Genomic DNA, 8,570 nt, shown 5'->3' with positions numbered 1-8,570 from the left:
ATTGGCGTCCTTTTTTTCCCACAAATAGAGATTTCTTTTGGTGGTATTTGATCACCTCTGCAGTTTTTATTTGTTGCGCTATAAACAAAAATAGAGCGACAATTTTGAAAAAAATTCAATATTTTTTACTTGTTGCTATAATAAATATCCCCCACAAATATATTTAAAAAAACTATTTTTTTCCTCAGTTTAGGCCGATACGTATACTTCTACCTATTTTTGGTAAAACAAATCACAATAAGCATTTATCGATTGGTTTGCGCAAAATTTATAGCGTTTACAAAATAGGGGATAGTTTTACAGCAAAAAATGCATAAAAAATGCATTGTTTACTGTGAAAATGACAATTGCAGTTTAGGAGTTAACCACAAGGGGGCGCTGAAGGGGTTAAGTGTGACCTCATCTGTTTCTAACTGTAGGGGGGCGTGGCTGTAGGTGTGACGTCATCGATTGTGATTCCCTATATAAGGGAACACACGATCGATGACGGCGCCACAGTGAAGAATGGGGAAGCTGTGTTTACACACAGCGCTCCCCGTTCTTCAGCTCTGGGGACCGATCGCGGGACTCCAGCGGTGATCGGGTCCGCGAGTCCCGTGGCCTTCGGACCGGGTCGCGGGCGCGTGCCCGCTACTCACGGCTGGGCATTTAACAATCACGTACAGGTACGTGATTGTGCCCAGCCGTGCCATTCTGCCGACGTATATCGGCGTTAGGCGGTCCTTAAGTGGTTAATAAAGCATCCACTATTCCAATGAAGGATGCCTTTGCACACAAGGTCCTGAACCATAAGGGCTGAATGTCCTTTGCAGAGCCTTGTTCTTTCTGATGAGTCCTGCTCTGTAACCTGTGCTGACTGTGACTTCATCTCTCATACCCTGGCTGACTGGTCTAAGGCTATTAGAGATCTGATCAATATGGCTGTGGATGATCCCTTGGTCACTGATCATTTAGAACACGGGTGTAAAACTCAATTTCTTGGGGGGGGGGCAGTGGCGGTGCGTCCATAGAGGGCGCAGGAGCACCGCCCCCCTCTCTCCTGCACCGCCACTGGGCACAGTGGCGACAATTGGGCTGCGTTTGATGGCATGGCCCACTGGCGGCGTTTTGATGGGCACAGTGAGGCTGCAATTTTCTTTTCCGTTTGTGCGCCCCCAAAAATTTTGAGCACCAGCCACCACAGAATCAGTAGTCAAGAGTCGCCTACCCTACCATACATCATAGTGTACCCCCCCCCCCCCCCTTTTCTTGTGCTGGTGGCAGAGCAGGGAAGCAGAAAGTGCAGGTTTGGAGGAGGGCTGTAAACAAGCCTCTTGGTGGCTGCAGAAAGAAGTGCAGGATCTGGAGGAGGAGTTCTGTCCTGACCTGTTAAATGCTGATGGTGGGGGGGGGGGGTCCTGCAGCTGCAGGAGAGGTTGTTGGTTTCCTCTCTCATGTATTGCATGATAGGAATGATTTTGTTTTCCAACTGACTCAGCCGATTTTTTTAATTTGACTTCTTGTCAGTCTAGGAGGCTTTTGTAGGCCCACCCGCGCCTTAAGTTTTATCCGATTTAGCAAGAATCGCCCGAAATTTGAGCCATCGATAAGACTGCTTTACCCATAGGGTGGTGTTTCTTGTTACCATCTGTAGGAGTAGCTGAGCTGGTAAAGAACTCTTCCTGGTCTTGCACAGAGATGGGTGTGGTGTTGAGGTGTAGAACGTCCTTTCCACCAGAGGTCATTTTGAGTTTCACCTCAACCAGAACATCGTTCTTCTCCCATCTGTGGAGATCCAGTTCCTCCAGAAGGAGATTCTGGATCCGTTCCATCGAGGAGACATCGGCTATATCACACAAACAAGATTTGCCTGGTGGCTTTAGACAAACGCCACAGATTTGCACTCTAACCAGGGCGTATGGATATCCCTCCACTGATATTCGGATGGCGCAATATATGAGGGTAGACCATGCCGTTTACTTCAAACTGACCTGGTCTTGTGAACAAGCATTCTTTATAACAGTGGTTCTCAACCTTCTAGGGCCGTGACCCCTTGATAAAATTTGCCAAGTTGTGGGGACCCCTAACAGTAAAATAATTTTTGTAGAGGTGGTTGTCGGCACCCAAGGCAAGACAAGTAATTTGCGCCCCTAACCCAGGGACATTTATCGCTCCCCGAGTCTCTTCCACTTGTACAATATTAAAACCCCTTATGGTACATTTTAGGATGTACCACTCTCTCTCTTTTGTTCTTTTTTTCCCCTTTTATCTCTCTCATTTCTAATTTCTTGTTGTTTTTCCGGCATACCCTGCTCTCTAGCCGTCTTTCTTGTTCTTTCGCTTATTCTTTCTCTCCCTTTTTTCTTTGTTCCTCCCCCACTTTTCATGTATTCTTTTTTTTTATTCCGTCTCTTACTCTTTGGTGGGGGGAATGGAATGAGTGGCAGTGCAGCAGGGGGTTCTCATCAGCCAACTTTGGTGCTCTTGATCTGAGAACTGTAGTGGGGGCTTTTAATGGCAACTGTAATCACAGCTAGTTTTACTCACGGTGTCTCGTAGCAGTGACACCTATGCCGAAATAAGGAGATAGGGTCTCCTCCAGCCCCTCCCACTTCACATTCCTCACCAGTCAGCTGACCTCTAGTCTCTACCCCCCCAGCCATGCTGTGAACTGAATGGGCGGCTGCAATGAAGCTTAGTGGGCAGACGCATGCTCCAGGAACAGCCCAGCTGGACCGCAACAGACCCCAGGGGCAGCTGCGAAAAGGCTGGTAGATCGGTGCGGGCTTTCCGGAACAGCCCAGGATCCGGGGACCCCTGGCAAATCCCGACCCCCAGGTTGAGAACCGCTGACTTAGAGACAGTTCAGGTAAACTCGCACGATTTCATACCCGCATGTCAGTGCGAATTTGGCGGGTGATTTCAGAGACATCTGTGCGGGTTGCTGCACAGATGTCTATGGAAATTGCACCAAGAAGTCGCCAAAAGTTGTATAGAAACTACTTTGGAAATCTGTGCGGCGTCACAAATGGGGCATCGCACCGATTCGGGTAGTGCCATTGCCATGCGATTTCACATGTCAAATCGCATGGTAAGTTGCTTTAATGTGAACCAGGTCTAAGTGCTATTCCCTATATATAACACTGATATCTATACACTGAGTGGCATTCAGTGTACCAGATATCAGTGTGCAGGGGTGGACTGACCATTTGGTCAGTCGGGCACTGCCCGAGGGCCCCGTGATGCCCCTGGAGGTGCCCGCGGCAGCTTATCATACACAATAAAAAAAACGGAGTCTATACCCCCGAGAAAGCAGTGCCTTGAACCATTAAATCCCGCTAGCTAGGATGATGTGGCTGTTGTATGAGAGGTATGAGCTGGCCGGGATGGACGGTTCATCATGTGCACTAGTGAATAGCACCTGACCTGCTAAATAAGCACAGACACAGCACAGGGCAAGAAGGTAAAGAAACAATCAGCATGGCTCTTATGAGACACAGTAACTGCAGTCACAGTGCTTTCATTATGACACTGACCTGCTTCTGCACACAAGGCAGGTCAGTGTGGATGCCGTTCCTTCCTGTGTCTGTGCAATTCACTCTGCCTCCAAGTCCAGCAGCTCCTTCACAGACAGTCCTCCGTGGCAGTGACTTATGGCCCCACCCCCTCAGCTGAATTCCACAGGGGAGAGGTGGCCGGAGCGCCTGTCACTGTACATCCCTGTACGGCTCTGATTAACCATCCATCTCCAGCTCACACCTCCCGAGCCTCTCATACAACAGCGCAGCCACATTAACCTAGCTAGCGGGGATTCAAGGCACTGCCTTCTCATTTTTTTTGTGTAGGATAAGCTGCCGCTGCTGGGGGCACCTCCAGGGGCGGACTGAGCCGACCCGGGCCCTCCCACCACGGAGCCCTTTGGCAGTACCCAACTGACAGACTGGTCAGTCCGCCCCTGTGTGCGTGTTATACGCCGATAAATACGGTACATTTTTGATGATAGGGGACGAGTAGCAGGAAGAGAGGAAGACCTCTCTAAAGAATTTAAAGTCCAGGATTTTAGGGCTCTCAAAATACTCATCCAACTACTGGATGCAAATGAAAGTTCAGTAGACCCAAATAATCCCCTTTCAGATGAGGAAGAACCAGACATAGATGTATCCCCAGAGCCATGCAAATTTAAGGCCAAGGCCCAAAAATTTCCAAATTTACAGACACGCTTGGCGGTCTGGAAGTTTCTCAAGCAAACTAAGACACAAATAGAAAACTTTTTGTTTCCATCGCATATTGAGGATAATCTATCGCAAGCCCAGCAGGAGGCACTGGCAAATATAATCCATAATGATCAAATCATAGTCAAACCATTTGATAAAGGTGGTAATGTGGTTGTGATGGATAAGACTCAATATACTGCGATGTGTAACAAAATTTGGAATAACCAGGAGTGGTACCAGTTAGTCCCATATGAGAATCTCATTGAGGCTAGATCTCAGTATACATCCATCAATACTCAGGCATATCAGCAGACCTTTATTGATGAGGATTTGCTTGAATACCTTGAAATAAAATGGCCAGTTATAGACTTTCTATTCTATATCAAAAGTCCACAAAAGTATTGAAAACCCTTCCGGATGCCCCATAGTGTCAGGGATAGGGTGCCACACTGAGACTACCAGTAAGTATGTGGACAGCCATCTACGCCCCCATGTCATGGGCCTACCCTCATACCTTAAAGACACCTTGGAATTACTCAAGATAATCGAGGGACTAACTGTACCACCAGGGGCCATCTTGGCAGCCATGAACATCGAAGCGCTATACTCAAGTATTCCCCACAAAAAGAGTATAGGGATTGTTTCTGGGTTCCTGAAGGAACAAGACAGGAACAATTGGAAACTGTGCCAGTTTGTCACCACATTGTTGGAGCATATCATGACTACCATAATTTCTTCTTTAACGGCTCCAGGTACAGGGGGTTGGGATGGCCACTTCTTGTGCCCCATTGTATGCCACCATGTACTTGGGGGGGGGGTGGGAGAGAGCCCCTGTTCTCAGATGCCAGTGCCTCGATATACCTCAGCCACATCTTAATCTGGTGAAGGTATATCGATGATGTCCTGGTCATCTGCCAGGGAACTATCTGAATTCATGATATTCATATTGCATAACAAATTCAACCTCAAATTCACGATTCAATCTGATACCCCGTAGCATCCCCTTTTTTAGATCTACGTCTCTTTCTTAACAATGATAGAACAATATACAGTAGCCTGTACAGAAAGGAGACAGCCGGGAATATTCTGCATTATTCAAGTGCTCACCCTTGCTCCCTGGTCTGGAGCATCCCATTTAGCCAGTATCTTAGGTTGTGCCAGGGAGGAGGATTTTGAACTTGAGGGCAAGGCCCCCTACTCCAGCTAACCATCAGGGGATATAGTAAAAATGTTCTTAAAAAGGCTTATCAAAGGGAAAAATAAAATACACACGAGGCATTAATCTTTAAATCCAAGATTCATGAAACTAACCCCACCACTGAATTTGGTCACCACTTTTAGTGCACATCAGGATATTGTTCATAAACTGATTGGGAATAACTGTCACTTTCTCTCTGAGGCCCCAATAATCTCCAAATATGTGGCAGATAGACCAGAAATTGTATGCAGGAGATCCCGGTCAATCAGGGATAGTCTCATACATAGGAGCGACAGGTGGAAAGGGGGACATACAAATGTGGGAACTGCGATCAGTTTCCATGGATAAAAAAAAAAGGTGTGGGATGCCTGCTACCAAGAGGTGGTTTTCACAAATCAAATGTACGCGGGTTGCCGCAACCATTGGTATTGTTTATTTAGCTACACGCCTATGCGGCGCATTAAATATTGGCAATACCAAGCGTCCCTTTGCCAAGCGCATACAAGATCATCTGTACTATTTGGATGCAGGGTTATTATACACTCCAATATGCAAACATGTGGGATTAAACGATAGCTATGATCCATCATACATCTCATTTTTCGCATTAAAAGTAATTTCTGAATTAGAAAGGGGAGGAGATTTCGATAAGAAGATCCTCCAGAAATAGGCCATGTGGATATTCAATCAAAGAGCCACCTACCCACCAGGATTAAATGCAGCATTATCATTTAAACCCTTTCTGTAATTACTATCCTAATATACACTCAAATTCTTTAAACCATATTTATAATAGCCATCGGTCTACCTACAGTGTATACAATGGCATATTGACCAACAGATATATACATTCCTTCCCTATGCCCAATTTCAACTCATTCGACCTGGGGAATAGTTTGCCATTTCTACATACTAGGCGGCTTTCCCCTGCTAGACGATATATCTGTAGATGTACATTTACTTCTATCATTGAATATTTTTCCCCCATTTTCATTATCAAATAACTTTCAAACTCATCTTTGTAGTTTTTTGGTTACGGTTATTATTTTGATTGGATGTATGTGTTCTATTTTTGTTTTACAACTCATTACCATCAAATGCGTACTATATACTCATAGATGTCTGTAGATAATGCTTTATACCCAATGTTGACATAACTATAATGAATTGATATGTGCCAACTCTAATATACATGTATCCTCTTTCTGTATTATAGAGAAAAAAAAATTCAGATTGCTATCTACTAATGTATTCTAAATGATCGTCTATTATTGGACGACTGTTGCACCGTTGTTTAGGCATCACCTGTGAAAAACCACCTGTGGCATTCATGGTCCGGGCTCCTGGCCACTTACCTGACACAGCATCCACGGTGAGATGTTCTTTTGGTGATGGTTATATATCGGCAGATGGATGCACTTTTTTCTATAGAACTGTAACAATATATTTTCCACAATGTATATATAAAGATAGTTTTTTTTTTTTTAGTTTAATGACATATTCCTTGTACATACCTTTCAACAAATTATGCACCTTTGTATGACTCCTGAGGAAGCGGACATCAAGTAACCGCAAAACATGACATGTAGAGTTTACATACACTGCGCAATTACTGGTACTTTGTATATATCGTTGGTAGTATATGCCAACGATAAGTTGATTCATGGTTGTCACAACTGATTTTATTGTAAAATATTATGGAATGTTTCAATTTTTGTAATAAAAAAACTTTTATATTTAATAATCGACTGTTTTATCAGTTGCACATATACCTTTATAGTCCATCATAAGCTTCCCTTTCCTCTACAATTACCTGTAGCAAGGATATTTGTGTGCCCCTGGTGACAAGGAGGGAGCTTTCCTTCCCTCCTCATTTCCTGTCCACGCCATCACTAGTGTGTGACTGACAGCGCCTGTGCGCATGCGCGCCTCCAGGGACGCCCGCACCGGAAGAGATTTCAGGGGTCAATTCTGACCCTTCACTTCCGGTGGGATCGTGGACATATAAAGATGGCAGTTCCGGCTTCAATGCCGAAACACGCATCTTAATGTCAGTAGCACAGTGAACCACACATCACTGCCGGATCAACGACCAAAACCCTGGTCCACGGAACCTATAATTATTTTATTGGCCAGGTAAGGGAACCAACTATGGGTGTTAACTTAGGCTAGTCTCTACATGGGGATCTGTAACTTGTCTCAGCTTAACCAGATTATAAATGCAACATCGCCTCTTGTCGGGTATAGCTCCCTAAAAGCACATCGGACACTGGGAGAGTACATATAGGATTGACCATCATACAGTACCTTTAAATGGCCATTATTTTTGGCCAGCATTTTGAGTATGCCAACCAACTGGGCCCGATATGCGTTGCTTTACATGTAGGGCTTTTTTGCCATGTGGCAATATACCTACTTGCATACATATTTCCCATGTATTAGCCCTTAGCCTTACCCCATTACTAGTCTAAACCATCTGCTTTGTCCCTCCTCTAGCACTCACTGTTTCATGCTCTGTATTTGTAACATTTTGCAATGGTGTAAATAAGTGCCACTATGAGGGTTTAAACATTTTTTCCTATCTTTATTACCACCCTGCGCAATTAGGGTTAAATACATAGCAGTGGATTTAGAACATTCCAACTGAAAAAATACCCACATTGGGTACGTAGTGGCATATATTACTAGCTTTAATTAGCCTTTTTAACATACAGGAAAAAGAAATCTCGCGCCAAATGAATTACACTAAATTATATACTTGATAAATCAAGTGACTAACTGAGTGAAGCTGCTCCCAAATAAAATCAGGTGACTGACTTGCATATATTGTATAGTGAGGTGAGGGGCGCTATATCAAAATAGTGGATGCGTGTCACAATGTGCGTTTGAGTAGTACACAGTGTAACTGTGTACCCAAATCTATGTGAAAAACCAAACAGATTATAGTCTAAACTCTATAAGTACAATAGTGCCAAATGCTGTGGAAAAAAAAAAATATATAAAAAAAAAAAAAAATGTAAAAGAATGTCCAGCAAATAAATAGTTAAGTGCAAAATGGATCCAGTGTTGTATCAAGTCCAGGTGCAAAATGCAAATAATCCAATCCCAAATCGCAGGGAAAAGTGCAAATGCTAAAGTGCTTGTGAATCTTCAAAATAGCCAAAGTGCGAGAAAGAAGT

Source organism: Rana temporaria, chromosome 13 (genome assembly GCF_905171775.1).
Source record: "Rana temporaria chromosome 13, aRanTem1.1, whole genome shotgun sequence".
Lineage (NCBI taxonomy): Eukaryota > Metazoa > Chordata > Amphibia > Anura > Ranidae > Rana > Rana temporaria.
Note: the sequence above shows the minus strand (reverse complement) of the source record.